The 21,010-nt window shown below is 39.0% G+C and overlaps 1 protein-coding gene across 11 annotated transcripts in view; it reads left to right on the top strand.

The window, feature by feature from the left end:
* The window catches only part of ZBTB20 (zinc finger and BTB domain containing 20), a 795,186-nt gene that overhangs the window by 676,041 nt on the left and 98,135 nt on the right, over positions 1 to 21,010 (top strand). The window contains exon 1 of one of the 11 annotated variants that reach the window (XM_061193118.1): positions 3,559 to 3,642. The exons of the other annotated variants lie outside the window; for them this stretch is intronic. The gene's annotated coding sequence lies outside the window, so the exon portion shown is untranslated. Of the gene's footprint in view, positions 1 to 3,558; positions 3,643 to 21,010 lie in introns of those variants that run through there. 11 annotated transcript variants of the gene reach the window in all.

Here is a 21,010-nt window from a genome sequence, read left to right as displayed (position 1 = left end):
AATTAAGCCAATTAATAACCCATGTGCTAACACTACCCTCAAAGTGCTGAAAATGCCGTCAGATATTTAAATGCCCTGGGTGGTCATAGCCAGCGATCTTCACCTCATCCATTTTCAGCACCATCCAGGGACATGGCTGACCCTGGCTTCTGAGGAAGGGCTGCCACCTGAAGTGAGCTACAGAGGAGGTACAGATTGTATAGTCCTAGCACAAGATCCTCTCAGGTGATCGTGAATGGATTTGCACTTATTTTGTAATGAAATCGAAACACTGGTGTTTTATGCATTTGCTCATTTATTCAACACATATTTACTGAATACCTACCCTGTGCCAGCCCAGCATTATGGCTAAGAATGCAGGCTTTAAAGTCAGATTGCCTGTGTTTCATCTCTGGCTCCACACTTATTAGCTGTGTGCTCTTGAACAAGTCACCTAAATCTTCTATGCCTTGATTTTCTTTTCTATGAAGTGAGGATTTGTAGTACCTAATTCATAGGGTTGTTGTGGCGCTAAAGTATGATGAAAAATGTTAAGTACTTAGCAGAGTGCTTATCACAAATCAAGTGCTCAGTGACATGTTGGTTATTATTATTATTAGCCAGGAAATATACCAAAGTCTGGAAACAAAGAGATCAAACACCCCTCAGATAATCCTTGAAGTTTAGATTCCAGAACTTAGGGCTTTTAAACTTTACCCTTTCCAACAGAAGTCTGTATTAGACTTCTGGATCTGTATTAGATCCTTGCTTTGCTACGCGCATTCATGTCTTGAACCTGCATGCTTTGAACGTAATACACTCAGCACATCCATAGTATGCAGTTTTGTTTATTCACACCCTCATTTTCTGCCTTCCTCAATAAAAGCTCAATAAAAGCTACCATGTAATGACCAGCCACAGATTCTATCTGTGTTAGCTCATGTCATCCTCAAAATAACCTTATGGGATGGATATTACCACCTTTTACAGACAGGGAAACTGAGACTCTGAGAGCAGCTGTGACTTACACACTTTTACAAACGTCTGTTTGACTCCAAAGCTCATTCCCCTTTCACGCAGGTCACCTAGAACACATTCACTAAGGACTGCATTGCTCTGCCTTGGGTTCTTGCCTATCAGGTGCTTTGAGACCTGCAGGAGGACCTACCAATGTCAAAATCACTGATTCCTCCTCCCCCTAAATTGATTGACTGTGGACCGTATGTTTTAGACATGTCACAGCAGTCATTGTTAAAGAGGTTGTCATGCAAATAAACTAAATTACTCTGGCCATGACTTCTCTCAGATTACTTGCCTTTTAGTGGGCTCCCAGGTGCCTGACATTTCTTTCAGTTTTCTTCTGTCACCCTAAGTAGCAACGTCGTTGCTGAAGCATGACTGAGAGTTTTCACTTTTATATACACCATGATTCTTGTTTTAGGACAAGAGACTTAATCTCTCCAGTAACATCTGATAGAACTGTTCTCTTCATAAGCACCCCTTTCCCCCTTAAAAAAAATTTACCTTCAATTATCTGCTGTAAGAGGAAGATCCTTACTGAATATGATCATATATGTCCAAAAAAGATACCATCAAATACATAGGCAGATAATACAGTTTCCCCCTTTCTATTTTAGTAGCTCATTTCAATTGAAACATATAGGAAAAGTTGCCTATAGCTAATCTTCCAGGTAGAAAATCTCATCAGTGATTGAAAATGACACTGTAAACTGAAAGATTCAATCTCTTTCACCTACAGTGTGCCTATATTTTAAAAATGAGTTGTGTGAAAGAACCACATCTTTTTACATGGTGATGTATAGTGGACGATATTCACAAAGAGAATTGCAAAGTCTGGGAGAGGTCTTTGTAGATCGATCAACTGGCCTTCACTAGCTTGGAATGTGGCACCAGCTATACCTTGCTGAGACTGGGCCTGTACAATGTAATATTTTTCTGCTTTTCTCTGAGAATGAATTAAGCACTTAAATCCCTACCCCTAGAATTCAAAATGAACCCCAAAAAATTTCCACTTAGCTATTTAGACATTTTTAAGAATTAGAGGTCTGTGCACTAACTGTATAGGTGGAAGAATCTTATTATTATGAAGACAAGGGTGATTTCCATACCTGTTGGGCCAGAATCTTTAAAGAAAGCTGGAAGTTGTCTCGTATGATGGAAACAGCACTGGTGGGCCACTGGAGCCCTGGGTTCCAATGTCGACAATGCTGTTGCCTTTATGATTTATTAACCTGAGTCTCTGGCCCTCAGTTTCCTAATCTGCTAGGGCGTTGGAGAGATTGATCTCTGTGGCTTTTCCCGGCTCTGGTATTCTCTGGGTCTGCGAATCGCCTTCAGTGTCTGCCATAGTCTGCCTTGCCAGCTCTGTTTGTCACAAAGGTTAATGCATTTTAACTGTACCTTGGAGTGCTCCCGAGAGAGAAGGATGGATGGATTGTTTTGCACCTATTATTACATCAGAACTTTTGCCTTCTTAGACGCGATCGTGCCGTGCCTAAAATCTGTCTGCCTGTCTGCCCACTGACTTTGTGCTGATCTCTTGCCACGGTTCCTCTTCTTCCAGCATCCATCTCCCTCCAAGGTCTAGACTCGGCATCCGACTGTACCTGTCTTGTTCTCTGCAGCATCTGTCTGCTACACTCCTAGACCATCGTTAATAAACTTTCACACATTACACACAGACCCTAATATGCTGGCACCTGCACATAAATATCTACGTTGATAAAACTAGGGTAGAAAACTCCATTTTTTGAAAAGACCTCTATCTAGTACCATTTACATTTGCACTTTTTGTTTAGTTGTAAGTTTTAATAGTTCCCCCTTTGAGGATTTGTCAGTAGGAGCAGTATTGCTTATCAGAACACACCAACAGTCTTTTTGTAATATTCGCTTTTCCCCTTTGGTTCAGCCGAGCCTGCTGACAGATCATTCAAATTCAATTGTTTTATGTCTAAGCCGAACAGCTAATTAAAGTAGGGATGATTAACCTGACTGGCAGTGTCGCTCTCCCTCTCGCGCTCTCTCTCTCCCTCTCCCTTTCTCTCTCTCCCTCCCTCCTGTTCCAATCAGTCTTTTTCTCACACTCTCTCTCTCTCCTTCCGTGTCTCTCTCCCTCTGTCTCTCTCCCCCCCTCTCTCTCTCTCCCTCTCTCTCTCTCTCTCTCCCCCACCTCTTCCTCTCGGTCTCTCCCTCCCTCGGTTGGTCTCTCTCTCTCTCTCTCTCTCTCTCTCTCTCTCTCTCTCTCTCTCTCTGTCTCTTGCTCTACTGTTTTTTTTTTTCCTCTCTCTCTCTCCTAAACGTGGTCTGCTTGCTGATGGCAGAATGGCACTCGGAGATTTGTGCATTGTGTCTGGTTTCCTACGGGCAGGCTGACCCAGTGCCTCCAGGGACTTATCAATAGACCACTCAGAAGAGACACAGACAGGAGAGAGGAGGAGGGGTGGGGGGAGAGAGAGAGAATCAATATCAAGAATAGAAGGAGCTCCGAAGCCATTTTTTTTTTAAAGAAGTATCGGGACTTGGGAGAGGGTGACAAAGAAGGTTTTTCAAAGAGGCAGTGGAGGAGGTTCTAATAAATTTGGAAGGAAACAGTTCCCTGTCTTGGGAAAAGGAGAACTCCTGACTGATTAGCATTCACACCAGGTATGAGATGTTCGCTACCCCTTATCACTGTGTCGCAACCGAGATGGAAAAGCCTTTTTTTTTTTTTTAAGAGACCTAGGGAGCATGTATTTCGCTGTGTTTGTTGTTGGGGGGTAAGGGGGTGGCGTGAGATCTGTGGGCATTTGTGTATGGGAGCAGAAAGAATGGAAGCAGTACAACGGGGGGTGGGAAAGAGTATGGACTATGTTACTGTCTTCCCTGTCTTTGTGCACCCCTGGGGGGTTACCCAAGTTCATTTCTAGCAGGTGGATTTAGACGGGAGTTACTTAACGCTTGACCGCCAGTTTTGAAAAAAAAGAAAAAGAAAAAAAAAAAACGCTGCTTCCTATGTCTATTAAAGGAAGCTCCAATTTCTCTCTCTCTCTCTCTCTCTCTCTCTCTCTCTTCCTCTCTCTCTCTCTCTTCCTCTCTCTCTCTCTCTGCCCCCCCCCCCATCTCTCTTCCCCTCTCTCCCTCTCTCTTCTTTTTTTCCTCTTCTAACCAGACAGCGGGAGGGTTTCTGGCTCCCAGCCAGCCCAAAAGCCTCTAAGTGTTTTGCACTTGTTTCAGGGAGTAGCTGCCCGGGGATTTTTCAGCATTTTCACTAGAGAACAAAGAGTTCTTTACAAAGGGAAGGGGTGGGTGGGGGGGGAGTGAGCTTAATGTCTGATATATGTTTTTCTATTTTTATTAGTTTTTCGCCTAAAAAGAGAGAGACAGGAACAGAACATTCACTCTATAAAGACACAAAGACATTCAAAAGAAATCCGGTTATCTTTTCTCCCCATCACCCCAATATATATACATAAAAAATGAAAAGGAAAAAGACTAATTAAGTTGGATATGTTGCTCTTTTCTCGTCTTTTAATCTTTCTAAATCCAACTGTTCTATGCTCACTCTATGCTATTTTTTTCTACTCACAATAAAAGTTGTTCAGGATTCATCCTCTGCTATCATCTCTTCACCCATTCTGGGTCCCTAAAATCCTGTGGAGGAGAGAACAAGACTCCACAAAATAATCAATTTAGTGGCAAGGACATCTTCTACTTTTGCCACTTAGGTAAAAAGTTAATTATGGGATTTGGGTTCCCAAAATACCAATGGGGTACATTAGTTCATTCGGTCTCACAAGTTTTTGCATCCGTTTAAAAGGTACCGCTTGTGTCACTTGTCAGTTATTAAGAAAAGGTGCTAAGGGAACAGATATTTGTATTTTATTTTTGTTTCTATTTAATGACGTAAATTACAAAACCCCAGAGAGATTACTGCCCCATCCGTGATATCCTAGTTCAAGCGAAATATAGTCTACACAGAGATTTTTCTACGATTCTGATTGCCACGTAGCTTTGCGTGTTCTCCATTTGATTTTTTGCCTATGCATGTATATTTTCACCATGAATTTGTGTTTGTAGCAAACATTCCAGAATGCTTATCATTTTCAAATTAATGCTCCAACAAAAGAAGAAAGAAATCATGTGAACTGTCTGTGCAAGACGTGTAAACAATTCCACCTTTTACATATGCTGTACATTTATATCTTTATACTGACATCCTTGAATTATAAACTCAAGAAAGTGTTTTCTTTCTAAAAGTTCTCCTCCTAATGCATTTATATTTCAATTGTTATTTGGAAATCTCTTTAAGATACTTAATAGACACGACACTGAACAGGGGGAAAATTCACAAGCACCACAAAAATTCTTAAATATACATTATGTACAGTACCTAACTACAGATAACTATTTTACTAAGTGGAAACCCGCTACAACAGTTGTTTCAAGATTCAGAAACTCTTTTCTTCTTTTTTTTTTTTTTCATTCACTGAAAGTATAATCTGTTCCTGTCCCTGGGGTGGGAAACTGTAGGGAAAATATATACATTTTTCCATATTTTTAGAATACATTTAAGTAACTGCTTCTTAAGGGTGTAATACATATCAGGGCAGAGAGTGGTGTCTAGTCAATAAGCCCTTCTGGCTGGGAGGTGTGAGCGCCTTATGTTTGAAGTAACTTGATAACAAGGAGTCTTTTCGGGAAACCTTACTGTGTATGTGTTGCCTCAGTAATGACCCACCAGAGAAAAAACAAGAGCTAGGTGGCCAGTGTTTGCACTTGAAGTCGCTGAAAGACATTAGAATTAGGGGAACTTTTGGCGAATCCAAATTTTTCTAGGGTAACTCACTTCTTACCGTTATGTGTTTTCCTCAGGAAAATTCTTGTATTGCCTTGAGACTTTTCTGTATTTTTGTAGAGATTTGTAATGCTCTTAAGAGTGCTTAAGGAGAAAAAGATCTTTAAAAACAAAGTCATCAAAATAAGAGAAAAGAAACTCGGTCTTGAAAAAGTTTTATATTGAAGGCAAGAGCTTTTTTTTTTTTCCCCCCTTTTGGCTTGTTTCTGATTTTTTCTTCTCCCTTGAACTCTTTTGTTGCTGTGGGCTGTTGTGTTTGCATTTTTGTTTTTTGTTTTGTTTTTTGCTTGTGCTTTTTTGTTGTTGTTGTTGTTCTATTTTTAATGTGACCAAGGGGGTCTATGAAAGAGACAGAGGGGCTACTGGAAGAGGCTGTTACTGAAAGCTGCACTAGCCCCTCTTGATCCCAACTCAGGCAGCTCCTATGAGCCAGTTGTGCCGCCAGGAGTACAGTGAAAGGTGATAGCTGTCATTCTGGGATTCTTCGTGCATCTGACCTGAGAGTAACACATTCACAGTCGAGGAGAAAAGGGAAAAAAAATAGAGGAGGAGGAAAGAAAAGCTCTTTGAGCTGGAATACACTGGCCCTTTCTTCCTGTAGGCAATCCGCTCCAGTTCTTGGCGACGTGTCCTGCACTATCAGATATCATATGACTTTTTATTTCGATTCCTTTTCGGAGAATGGCTTGTTAGGACTCTGTTTGTTTTCTTTTATTTAATTTCCTTCTCCCCTCACCCGCTAGTTTTGTGTATCTGTGTGTGCGAGAGAGTGTGTGTGCGCGCATGCATATGTGTGTGCAATTTTTATCTTTGTTTTTGTTCTGTTGATCTGATGCTTTCTTTAAGGACAAAGCTTTAATTATTTCAGTGTACTGGTTTAATCGTTTGCCAAAAAGAAACCTCATTCTAGGCTTTTGGGGGGTCCATTTTTAGACATGTCCATTAATACATGAGGCTGGAAATCCTAAATGCTTGCTGGTCGGCCCTTGGCCCATTCCCTCACCTTAATTTCACCCTCCCCCTCATCAGCATGCACAATAGTATAAGTTAGGAAACACCTGTGCTGAGTTGAGAGGGAAATAAAAGTAGAAGCAACTTCTTCAAATCTGCACTCCTAGTTTCACTTTAATAAACTTTTTTTTAATCATTGATTTTTTTTTTTTTTTTTTTTTTTGGCACCCTCTGCTGAGCTTGAAAGCATCAGAGATACTGAACGATGTGTCTGTGGAGCTTTTGTGAGGCCAGCTGAGCACCCCTGGAAAGTAGAGCAGGGGCTGAAAGTCATTCAGTGACTTAAGAATTAAGTGAGAGATTTAAATAAGATCTGTGAGATCTGTGGGCCGGGCAGGGTTTGGTGATAGATGGTAAAATGGAATACTTAGGGATACTCAAGGAGGAGAAAAAATTTCCAGTCAGGGTAACACAGGCATTCCTGCTGCAATTAGGGCCTTAAAAACTGTATTTAATCCAATTTTTATTTTGTGTAACTCAAAATTTAACTAATAGATACGTGATTGCCTTCCTCTCCATGCCTGCTATGTAAAACAGAGGAATTATACTGACATTATTCCTGGGTTTCTCCTAAATTTTTGATGTATTTCTTTTTCAGTTTTCAAGAGTTCAGATTTTAGTTAGCAAAAGAAAAACATAACTTCTCTAGGTATGCAAATAGTTGTCTATGCATTATTCTTATCAACGCATAACCTATCTATACGTAACATAATATATCCTATTTGTATCAGGATTTTTTTTGTATAGTAACAAGCAAGACTGCCTTGAAGGTACAGATGACCATTACATTCTTTAAACTCATAGTTTGTAGTTCCTTGTTACTGTCCCCAAAATTATTTTTTACAGACCTTAAATATCTACTGCCTTATCTTAGCCCAAGGTGAATTTTGTTGAAACTTAGAGGGAATTTTATTCCACCTCTTTAAGAGTATCCAAAAGGGAAGAGGGAACTATTTTTCGTTCAACAAAAATTTTAGAAGCCCTTTTTTTCCCCAGCAGAAAACTCCAAAACAGCTTTGTCTCAGAACGTTAAACTTGGCATGGATCGGAAATGTGAGTTTTGCTTTGTTTGAGGAAATTTGTTTTTGAAACAACAATGTTATAAATATTTTTAAATTGCCTGCTGAGCATGCGCTGTGTCTGACTTTATTCATAGTTTTAAACACACACCAAAGTGCAGTCTTCTGAATGGCCACAGGTAAGGCTGTTGATTTGTAGGATCTTTCTCAGAGCCACCTTCAGTGAGTCTACTCAGTTTTCCAGAAGGGAAAAGGGCGAGAGCTGAGTTTAAACCTGGATTCCCTTCTAAAAACCATAGAGCAAAAGTAGATTCCCCCATTAAGGCTTGCACATTATACTTAGGGTAAGTACTATTCAACTTTCCTTTCTTATGGGAGTCGCCTGCCTTAACTTTTCGGCTTACTACTAGAAGAGTAAAATAAGAAAAAAATTGAACTCAATGAGGTATTTGACTGAAGTAGAAAATTTGCAGATTTTTAAGGGCATTTATTGTGCATAAATTTGGGGATCCGAGAATTTGCCAGTGAAAAGATAGCAGCTCTGTGCTTACAGAGCAAAGATGTGCTAGTCTGAACATGCCTGATCTCATCTGGAATCAAAAGCTAAATCTAGGTGGGCCTGTAATAATACCAGAAAAAGAACACATGTATCTTTTGTGCAACCTTTTTTTTTTTTTTTTTTTTTTTTTTTAAAACCAGGCTTCCAAAAGGAATGACAAAGAAGTAGGTTCTCCTCTTGCTGAATAAGTAGTCATACTTTGCTCCAGGAGGTATATATTTCCAGTTGTTTTGGGTTGTTTTGTTTCATTTTGTTGTTGTCATCCCTGTGGAAGTATATTCTTTCCTGTCGGTGACTGTTAACACTTTACATTTTTCAGAATGCTTTATCTCCATTAACTCCATTTGATGTTTCCTCACTTGGTTACCTTTTTCAAGTCTGCAATGACCCTCTCAGGCTTTGCAATTCTTATCGATTCTTGCCAAAATGTATTTATTCATTAGGTGTTTGTTATAGTTATGGTGGAGATAATCTCATTTTTCAGGCCTTTATAATTATCCAAACAAATTTCATTTTGAGGTGAAATTTCTCATAGCTTTTCTTGACTCAGAACTGAACTTGTCTTGCAGAGGCTTGAAGAAAAGCCAACTAGCCGTTTTTTGAGAACTAAATATTCTAAGAAATGAAATTTTTTACAAAATACATATTGTGCATCTATGCAATGCTTTTCTAATTTTTTTTTCTTTCTATGATTTAAAATAGAACTTGAAAATTAGATGTTATTTTAAAAAAAGAAAAAAACCTGCCAGGTTAATGGTGATACTTTAAATGCCCAATTTAAAATAATTCAAAGTTTTTATTTCTATGCAACATATCACCTTTCAATGTCAGTCAGTAATACTTTGTGCAAATATACATATATATATACACATACACACACATATAGAGACACAGCTTCACTTTACATTTATATTAATTCTATTTTTACATGAAAGAGGATTAGCCTTAATGCAAACTTTTATTAATTTATTATATTTTATTATTTTTCTGTAATTTAAAAATCCAATTAACTATTGCCTCCCTCTGATTATTTAATATATGTATATACTTATTAATGTCTTTTTGTATTCTAATAATTTATCTCAACTTATAAAGTATTTTTATAAGTCTTACATACTCCTGAATCTTATGCAGCTGTATTAACATTCAGGTTTATTCCGATACGATTTGCTTTGTTCCGTATCTGTTACTGTGTTAAACAAGTTTTTTTACTTTCCCAATCTAGAAAGGCTATGGCTATTTTTTCTGTATATTATTTCTATATGTCTTCAGTATTCTGAAGAAGAAAACTTTTTAACCTCATGATCTCCTGGAAAGCTTTCAAACAAGTAGGAGAAGTAATCTTTACCTTGCTACTCCCATGTCTGGTCTGTTTGCTCTCACTGTACCATGCCCCGCCATCAGCAACCCTGAAAACACAACAGTAATAAACATGATATGATAACTTTTCTGATCATAGAACCAGGAAATACCAAAGAAAATTGTGGCATATGTAGGAAAATGCCAAGTGCTTCTCCAGTAAGATCAGCTGGTTTTGTACTTTATTTTCTCTCCTGAATTTTGTTTGTGACTTTTTTGGCTTGCTGAAGCATATCCCCATAATCTTATGAAGCCACAGCAAATTCCCAATGCCACAACAACACTGTGCAGCTGGGGAGAGCCCAGAAGAGCTGATCCTGGGTGGCTGCAGACTTCCCGAGCAATGATGTAAGGCGGGAGGAGTGAGTAGGCTACTCTTCCCTTTGCTTCTTACCTGGGCTGCCAACTGGTCAGGTAGAGCGATTTTTTTCTGTTGCTTTCCCTTCAGGTATTTGGGGCTTTTCCTTCAATTACCAATGGATTTCTACCTTTTTCCAGGGATGATTTATCCAGCAAAGCATCCCATTTTTCTTTCATATTGAAACATGCAAAGCTTTGGAGATTGGGAAGGGCAAAGGAAAGGGGCTCAGGGTAACTGGGAAATATTCAAAATGGCATCAGACTCAAAGCTGTTTGGGGGTCTGTAACTTTTCCGTTTTCCCCAGAGCCTCTAAGAGGTTGAAAGTAGTGAATGGGATAACTATAGGGTACAAACTGTGATCTAACTGATTCAGTAGATGGAGCTCTTCCCCCTAAGTCTGTATTTAAATTAACGTCCCACTCTGGTTTGTGGGGCTCTCTGTTTCAAGGTGTGTCATACCACACATATAAACTCAAGGGCCTAGATTGCTAGGAAAGCGATTTCCTGACACTTTTCAAAAAAGATGCAGCACTCCGCTTTGAAACACAAAACAGCACAGGGGAGAAGGAAGGATGGGGTGGGAAATGAAGTTTACATATTTAAATTTCTCCCTATGTTTGTTGATATTCTCAAGTGTGAAGTTAACTCCTAACACTATAGACGTGATTATTACTGTAAATGCAGAAAGATGTATGGAACATACAGGATTTGGGCTGTGTTTGTTGCAAATCTTCCAGGCTATCTGAACTGTGCAGATCTCCTCTCATTTGATTCTGCAAAGGAATTTTAATACTGTAATGCAATTGTTTCATCCAATTAGTCTAGAGAACCTGGCTGAAATGTGACAAATTCTGAATTGTGACAGTGCAGAGGAGGGCAAAGCAGCTGTGTTAGGAAGGTGCCTTTATGGAAGCCAAAATATTTTCAGCAATAACTGAAAATAGATCTCCAGTATCTGCTTTAATATGGAAAGAGCTACTTGTTTATTTCCGTTTAAATTAATTGAAATGAATAATTGTCATAAAATTTGCGTCAGTGTTATAGTATTCTCAGTACCAATAGGATAAAGTTCGATCATGTCCTTGCCTGGTACCAGAAGAGAAAATATAGATATTCTGTAGTAAATTATCTTTCTTAGTGGAATGTCTTCTCCCAGATTGGAGATATTACTGAATATCTCTTGTTAAATCTTGATAAGATCATTTGGCCAAAGTAGAACTGGGCTTGGCTTTAGTACCAAAAGAAATAGCATTTTTAAGGGACTTGGATTTCCTTTGCATACCACGTGTCTGAGTCCAATACAGTCCAGAAAAACAGAGAGGATGAGATGAAATTATTCCTAAGCAGCCGCTGTAGGCCAAACACTGAAACAGTGCCAACCTGGACCAATCAGGCCAGCTTCTCAGAAGATGCATGCTTTTGTCGAACACTTACATGAAGAGAAAGAGGGAGGAAGCCCTTGAAATTGCATTCGTATGAATGATTCTTCACTAATTTCAATAAAGTCCATGGCAATAGATGCAATGATTTTTATTTTTTTGTAAAGAAGAAAATGTCAGTTTTCTTGTCCAGCTAAGGATCTCTGAATGCTGTACTCTGACATCTTTTGAACAAAACTATCCTTTTGAATTTAAGCAAGTGAAAAACTTCTCACAGAGAGCAAAGAGTAAAACTGATGGAAACTCAAAATCAATTCCAAACCCATTTCTGGCATGATGAGAATAACATTTGTGCTGTGTTTAAAGCAGTTTAAAACAAGAAAATGATAAAATGATCAATATACTTAAAACCAAAAATAACCAGGAGAGAACGATCTGTAATCCATTCCTAGACCTGAAACCCTACACTTTTGATTGAACATGAAAATAAGCGAATGTATCTTTTATAAGGTGGCATTGTAAGCCTTATAATATAAAGAAATGATGAGATGCCAAGCTTTCAACTCTATTTAAGCTATGTTTTCAGAGTTTAGCCAAACAAAAATTTCTAGACTTAAACTATTGTAGATTTATTTATTTGTACATACCCTGACCATAGAAAGAACAAAAGTTGAGGAATATATAGACTGCCACAATGAACTACATTGCCACTTCACAGTCTATGTACGTTCTTTATTTGAAAAAAAAAAAAAGGTTAAAGCTACAGCAAAAAGAATATTTTTTTAAATTTATTTATTTTATTTATTTTATTTTTTATTTTTGGCTGTGTTGGGTCTTCGTTGCTGCACGCGGGCTTTCTCTAGTTGCAGCGAGCGGGGGCTACTCTTCGTTGTGGTGCACGGGTTTCTTATTGCAGTGGCTTCTCTTGTTGCGGAGCACAAGCTCTAGGCATGTGGGCTTCAGTAGTTGTGGCACGTGGGCTTCAGTAGTTTTGGCGCACAGGCTTCAGTAGTTGTGGCATGCAGGCTCTAGAGTGCAGGCTTAGTAGTTGTGGCTCACGGGCTTAGTTGCTCCACGGCATGTGGGATCTTCCCGGACCAGGGCTTGAACCCATGTCCCCTGCATTGGCAGGTGGATTCTTAACCACTGCGCCACCAGGGAAACCCAAAAAGAATATTTTAGACTATATCTGAAAGTGAATTAGTCACTGTGGAACAGACTTCAATATTTCTTTAAAAATGCCTTGACTCTTGACTAATTTATTAAATTCAACACACACATAAATGTAAATCACACATATTTTATCCTTATTGCTTTACTAGATTGAAAGACTAAGTTGACATCAATACATTTTGAACCTATGGATTCAAGGTCAGTGAAATGCCACTGTCCAAATTTACAAAAACCTCTCTAGACTTAAGATTTTGCCCCAATGAACGACTTTCTACCAACCTTTCCAGAGTCATTCGACTGGCTAGTTATTTATTGATCAGATAAAATAAAATTGTCCTTCTGGATGAAGAAATCCTGGCTGAAAAATTAAAATGACAACAAATTGCATAAGCACATTTAATTTCGTTGACCTAAGGTGCAGTAGGAATGATGATAATTCTAATGAGCACTGTGACGAATGTAACTACAAAGAAGCATGTGTGATTACATCAGGAAGAGTGACCTCAGTGGGCAAGGTCAGAAGGGTGAGACACAGGAGCCATGACAGAGTGGAGGCTAATGATGAAAGTTATTGGAGATGCTTAAAGCTTGTAGCTGGCTGCAAAACTAACAGATACCAAGAAAGAACAGTCCATGAATTTTAAAAGTAGATAGAAAGGCAATACTTTTCCTTATAGGATATAATCAAGTGTAGAATTCACTTTTGCAGAGAATTACAACAACCTCCTAAGCTTTGGCTGTCCAGTGTGGTAATAGTTGTAAAGAGCTGTTATGCTCATCTGCTTAAAGATTCATATAAGTGTAATTGTTATAGCAACTTGTTATGCTATTGTTTGAAGTTGAAAAGCTCTGCTTTAAGTGTTGACAAAGCAAATGTCAGCATCACAGAATCATAATCATGGCATCTTAGAACTTGAAGGAGCCTTAGATATCTCAGTAAGGGTGAGTGGGTTACCAAACTCTCCAGAAAGGAATACTGAATATCTGGTGCAGGACCATGTAGAATTTTTAAAAATATGTATTTTATATATTGTGACTTACATTTGGAAAACACTATTTAATATAAAAGCTTAAAAAACAGAGAAACTAAAGCTCCACAAATTCATCTTGACTAGTGGTGCTATACATTGGATTCTGTGAACCAGGGGTTATAAATAGAGAAGAGTGGAAATTTTTCAGTAAAGCACAAAATTTTATTTTCACCAAAGGGACAGGGTGTTTAACAGAAGAAGAAATGCTATTTGGGCTTACACCATGCTAATAGGAAAATGTAAATGGAAAAGTGATATAACTTTCTCAAGATGAGAAAGGCAAATTGTACGAGAACTCAAGGTTTCTAGCTTCTACTCTACACCACAAGCCTGACCCCTAAAACAAATTTTATAAAAATAAAAAGTGGATGATATTTCAGAAGTAATTGAGGAAGAAAGCAAAGTAACCAGGCCCTTAGCGTTCCTATTTCTATACCAATAACCCTACCTTACATGGGGTAGGGGGCAAATATGTGTGGTAAGGATAAGGCATTCTGGGGAATGAAAGAAAATACACCCACATTGGCACTCCGTGGACACTCTCTGCTGTTAATGTTGCTTCCCTCATGCAACCCTCATATCCCCTCCAAGGTAACCTTGTATCTCATTTCTCTTCTTCCCGCTATCCCCACCAAAAGAAAAAGAAAAAGAAAGAAAGAAAAAAGAAAAGAAAAAATTTTTTTGAGAAATTGTAGTCAGAAAATCCTTTAGAAAGAAGTCCTTCTCCTTAGAAATCTTCCTGTACAAATCAGTGTATCTAACTGTTGTATCAAAATGTGAGTTCTAATCAGGGGGTACTGAGTTAATAAGTTTAAACACATTTTAACTGGGCTCCTCCTTGTCTCCTAAGCGCACACTACATTTCCACACCCCTGTTCTTTTCACCTGGTGCTGCCAAATAGAGACAAATTCTGCCTTCTCTATTTCTACAATACTCTATCTTTTAATGGCTTTTGTCATATTCTCTCTTATAGATTAGCCATTTGTATGTTTATTTGTAAAGTAAGGAACAGGTCTATGTAATCTGAGGCAGTGCCCTTAATTTCACTGGGCCTCAATTTCCACATCTATAAGTAGGAAAATGATAACTACCTTGCTGGGATATTGTAAGAATTCCTGAAATGGAGCGTATAGAGTGCTTAGTACCATGACTAGCGCATGATCATCGCTCAGTATCATTGTTGTTGTTACTACTACTACTATTATTCATATTCCCTTTCCCCTAGTTCTTCCCCAACAGTATTCTTTTCGAGCTCATAGATTGATCTTATTGAGTTCAAAATCTCCTCAAGCAACAAACACAATGACTTTTACATAATAGGAGCTGAATAAAAATATATTGAATCTTTTTGTGCAAGTCCATAGGCCCCATTACCTCCTTACAAAGATCCTTCAATTCTTTCCTGGAAGTTTAGAATAGTCAGCCCTGGCCAAACTATGGACGCCATAAACAATATCAGTATTGCTCACTGTAGACTGTCAGTGCCGCCTTCCCTTTCAGGTTCCACACAGGCCCCCCAGTCACATAGGATTGCTCTTTGCAGCATCCCCAGAAGTGTCAGCTTATAGTTCTGGCTCCTGTGATTAATGAGCTGGTTATACCTCTGTCTGCAGCCTGAACTGGAAACTTTCACTTGGAGAGCAGGTCAAGATATCGAATTTAATTTTAGTTGCATCTGTTATAAGCCAATTGTGTATTCGTTACATTTATAAATTCCCTCTCCAGCCATATATTTTCATGGCTGTTGAGAGCTCCTGAATCTGTGTTGAATGTCCTTAGATTTTACTTTGGGGACCAGAAAATGAGGCAGTGAGACATTTTTGAGAGCTAGCTGTCATCTTTGGCATTTCTTTCTTTTAGTGTCTAAGCTGGTCTGTTTGAAGAAGGGGGCAAGTATATAATTTTTTATCTAACTTGAATGTGGTATGGTAATTCTGTATCAATGAGGTCTAGGGTCAATGCAGTTCATCTACACATTTCTGTTTTCCTGGCATGCAACCCCATTCTGTGGAAATGAGAAACTTCTAAAAACTGGAAATGATAAAAGAACTTGAGGCATGTCAGGATAGAGATATAGCATTAAATACTTCAAGTCAGCTGTTGGTGGGATGGCATACAAGGTGGACTCAGGGTATATATGCATCTTACTGGTTGTTCAGGGTTACAGTGAATAGTGAGAAAATAAAAGGGGGCAAATCACATGGCCATAGCTGAGGAGAAGCTGACCGTAGGGTGTGCTTAAATCAGGAAGTATGCTGCATCTTAATCAGCCAGAAGTTCCATTTATTTGAAAGCGAGCCGGTATTTGTGAGGGGAACAAGGTCACATTTAGTAGAACTGGTAATTCAATAAAGGGTTCTGACTTTGCCAGAGTAATAGTGTTGGCATCAAGAGAAGAAAGTTTTGCAGATTTCTCTGTGTGCACTTGCCATTACTGGTGTTCCTGGTGGGTGGCTGAATCATCCTGATGGCATTCAACAGGAACCAGCTGCTGAGAATATTAAAATGCAAGCATTTATTCCTCTAGAGAGACAGTAGCATCTGCAAAGTTTCCCTATCTTGATAGTACAGATAATCCCAGGGAGCATACTCTAGTAGTTTTAACTCTCTATTCATTTATACATTTTCTTTTATCATTATCGTCAGTATCTCAAGTTCTAACAGGAGAGAAGAATGCTGGAATCCACACCAGGTTGTAGAGACAGATAGGAAGCACTTAGCCAAGGACATGGGATTGCCTCTTGCGCTTTACCTTGAATTCTGATTCTCAAGAGGAGAAACTGGCATTTTTCTCCCTTGGCTTGCCTTCACAGCAAAGGGCCACCATACTTTTAGTCTTCAGAGCTCCACCACCAGCAGGAAGAGAAGGCCTTGAACTTCCTCACCCTCCATACAGACTTCTTTGGAGCTTTCCTTTTTACTTGTAAAACTTGTGAATTTGTCGCTTTCCTTGTGTGATTTGTTGTTGTCTTGTTTTGTTGCGCTAGCATCAACAGTTGGGGGAAAGGGAGGTACAGAAAGGAGGTTTGGACTCCATAATCTACTAGGTCTTTTCCATCTCTAATATTTATGAATAATGTATTGAACTGATGGAAAAAATGTTAAATATGTTCGTTATGACTTATATTCACCGGTGTGTTGCCTAGAATATAAAAGAGCAAAGCAGTTGCAGCATAACTAGTTCCTTACAATAAAGGTGCTGGTACGACGAGCTCTGTATCCTTTCCCATTCTACTGTGTGTCGTCCCCAGACACACACTCTACGTGTCTGAGTGGCAACTGCAGACTGGGTACCGGATGGGATGACAGCCAGCCCAAGTTCTGTAGGGAACCGGGACGTTCCTCGTAGAGTCTGGGTCCTAAACAGCAGCAGCTTTCTTGAAGGTCCTGACTGAGCAGTCTTCTTCAAGAGAAATCACTGAAGCCAGTTTCACATCACAGATGCTGCTCAGGTGCTGTTATGCTGCAGGGGTTACAGTTCTTATCATCAGAAAAGAAACTTATTTTGTCCCTTCATTTAAAAAAAAATCAGTACGGATAACTAATTTCTTGGCAACATTAGGTTCTAATGTAAAGGAGTAAGAGTGGCAGATATTTCAGAATTAACTGTTATTTATCTTCAAAATTTATTATGTTTTTCTCTACCAGTTTTCTTTCACAATTGTGTTTTGTTTAGGACATATTAAAATAAAATTGTATTTCCTAAGTATTTACCAGATAACATTGGGAAATAGTAGCATGACAAGAGGCAAGAAATCTAGGATTTTTTTGTATTCACACAAATAATTAACAAAATAGATAGTAAAGAATTAAAACAATACCAAAATAGTCTTTCCTTGGCCAAATAACAGGCCAATTTTTTTAATCAAGTATAGCACTGTGAGCATCATGCAAATATGTACCAAAATAGAGAAGGACTATCTAAGGTCAAGAACTTAGAGGGTGTAGCCCTAATGTAGAGTAGAGGGCAGTTCCAAGATGCAGCAGTTCACAGAAAGGTGCAACAGAAATGTTTGGCCTATGTCTGAGATCCCAGGAGAACAGCAGGGAATTGACAAGTGAGTTCTGCCTCATAGAAGCCTTTGCTTCTTGTTGGGTCAGTGCAGAGCCAACAGACTAGCTCTTGTGAAAGGTGAGTCCAAGACCTCACTTGTACCCATATCAACTATTACAGTGACATTAATTCAAACCAACTGTCCCAGCATTATTTATCATTATTACCTTTCAGAGGTGATTTTTTTTCTTATGCTTTCTTAAGAGCTAAAATCCATCCAAATCCATGAAGAGCAAGCATAAACTTAGAGCGGACACATTTATCGCTAGTTTATAATAATCTCAGAGAGGAGGAAAAGAGAGGGGGAAAGAAAGTACCGAGGGAAAAAAAAAAGTGTAAAATCTTTTTTCAGGAAAATTGCCTCGCCAAACATTTAGATCAGGTCGCTCAAAAACAATAACGGCTACCCAATTCCAGAGTGGTATAACCTGAGAGCAGATGTGACAGGTTTTTTTTTTCCAGCTCCACCCTTCCTTACAGGACAAATCACTTAACCTGTCTATGTAATAGTGTATTTGTCAAATAAATAGAAAACCATCTATCCTCATCTCCTTCTCAGTGGTATTGCTAAGGCTGATTGTACACACATATATAAATGTATATATTATAGCTATATATTTCCAGCAGGAGAATGATTTGAAAATAAATGAATCAAGATTTTATATATGCATCTGTTGTGAAGGTCAATCACTTTTTTTTTTTTAATTTTAAGACCTCCTCTGCTAATTACCAATTGTTAAAACACTTGAAAATGATGACTGAACCTATATCACCTCTGTGGAATGGAAGACTTTTTGAAATCTAAACATAATTATAGAGATTCAAACACATTTCCATCTACTTATGGACCCTAGTGGCCTTACTCAAGGCAGTACAAACCTATTAAGCAAAAAAAAAAAAGAAAAAAGATTAGTTTTGCCAATAAATATCTTTAAAAAAAGTCCTAAATCAAGGTCTAGTATCAAGGTATAATTCTGGCTGTAGACGTGAACTAGTTCTCTATATTAGACCTTATTTTTTAGAAAATGGAACAGAGATGTATAGTAAGGGGAGGGTAAGTGTCAGCCTACACAAACATCCTAGGCATCTGCCCAGGCTACTGGTCTGTCCCTACAAGAATCAGGCTCAGTATATATAAAGCCCCTAAGATCATTGGGAAAGAGGTCACATTGATCTATTTGGTACTGCTGTTATTCTTTTGATGTTCATCTTGGCTATTTAATCTCTGCTTTCTATATACAGACCTCAGTGGAATGATAATGACAGGAGGGCAGGTGAAGATAAATAAATGTGATTTTTTAGACATGACCATTACCCTCTAATGGCTTTTCCCTGGTCCATTCCAAGCACCCAGGAAAGAGAAACTTAGCTTCCATGGAGAGTGAAGTCATAGCTCCGACTTAGCATAATGAGACAGAAAGAGAGAGAGAGAAAGAGAAAGGGAGCAAGCACACTGTTAGTGAACCCAGTGAGTTTCTGCTGGGCTAAGACCAGGTTCTCCTGTTTCCTCTATTTTTTCCCAAACTGAAAAGAGTTATTGTGGTAATTCACCTGTGTTTCTGAGCCTGAGCACATGCCCAAGACCTGCTCAAGGTAAGCCCAGTAAGAAATCAGGGATAGGACTTATATCCAGGAAACTCAGCTTCTTTTTAGTAACTTCTGCTTGTTTTGTTTTGTTTTGTTTTGTTTTGTTTTGTTTTTCAGGGAAATTTGTGTTTTTAGAAAATATGTTTCAATTCCCAGACATTGATATCCTGGGCATCTTTGGGTGGTGACAGAAGTGGGGATTGGTGGCTGTAACAAATGTAGCAGAAGCCAGTGCAGTTGCACTCTATCAAACATGTTGGCAGACCCCAGATCTTTCTGATCCTTACTGCAGAATTCAGTTGCCTCCTTACCCTAAGAAGACACGGTTAACTGAGAGTTTTGAGAGTGGTGGTGCATCTTTCTTAATTTAGGTCTTGGTGACTATGGGACTAGAATGCCTTGGTGAAAACAATACAGCTAGAATCAGGACCACCTTCCTGGCTGTACAAACTGAGCGGTCACACCCAGGGCTCACAAGGGCCCTGGGCTTGGTTTAATGCGCTGCTGTTGCTGTCTTGAAATCCTTAATGATTTTTTTAATAAAGGGCCCCGCATTTTCATTTTCCCTTGTGCCCCACAGATTATGTAGCTGGTCCTGCCTGGAATTTATCTTTTCCTGGCATGCCAACTGAAGGTATCAGTCACATATCTTCTCTTACTTAAAATGATCCTCTTTCTTGATTCCTCAGAAGCTAATTCCTGTGTTCAACTCTGAAGATTTCTGTCCATACAATATGGTTCAGAAGAACCCATCTCTCCCTCCTTCCTCCAAACACTTTGATATGATTATCATCAAGATGGTCTTGTTTTGTAATCAGAAACTCTGTAGTGGTCTCAGCCAAATATTTTTTTGCTAGAGGTTAATACTTGGGAGAAATAGTTGTAGTAATGAGGTCTTTGCCCGTTATTGGCTCGTTAAAATAGGCTTCAACCATTAAATTGAGATTTAAAAAAGAACATCTAACATTCAGCTTATTTTAGACTAGGACTTTCCAACCACTGTGTGATCAAACACATCAGTGTACTCAACAAACAATTTCATCTCCCAGCTCTGGCCTGGGCTTCCGTCCCTCTTAAGCTCCTCCATTGCTGCTGCTGTGTGTTCCACATCTTTCTCATGACCCCTTCTGCCTTCAGCTCCTATCAATCCTTTCATCCTTCTTACCCAAAACTGGCATTAGCATGAGGGAGTTCCTCGCTTTAATCTACATATGACATATAATGAGAATGATTCTGCTGAATTTTGTGCATTCACACCCCTGCCACCACCTTGATGAGTGTGAATGACAGGATTGTAAAGTCAGGATCAGACCCCATAGAGGTACCTGGATTTGTCCTCAGTGATAGTTTGTTAGAACTAGGTCTTAACCAGAAGCATTCAAGGCTCCTGACTCCCAGCCAGATGTGCTTGTGATTATTCAGGGCATCCTCAATATTCCCAAAAGATATATTCTAGATGACTGGGTTGTAAACCAGTTTCTAAGCACCCATAACCAGGAGGAGGAGGAAATGTGCCAGAGGAACTAGGAGCTGGGAGAAGGAACCTGAATGGCCACCTAAAGCTAGTTAGCCTCCCTGAACCTATAAAATACTTCCTACCACTAACTGTCTCCTGGGTTACCGGGAGGGTCCAGAGAGAGGCT

Source organism: Eubalaena glacialis, chromosome 6 (genome assembly GCF_028564815.1).
Source record: "Eubalaena glacialis isolate mEubGla1 chromosome 6, mEubGla1.1.hap2.+ XY, whole genome shotgun sequence".
NCBI lineage: Eukaryota > Metazoa > Chordata > Mammalia > Artiodactyla > Balaenidae > Eubalaena > Eubalaena glacialis.
Note: the sequence above shows the minus strand (reverse complement) of the source record. Positions and strands in the feature narration are given on the sequence as shown.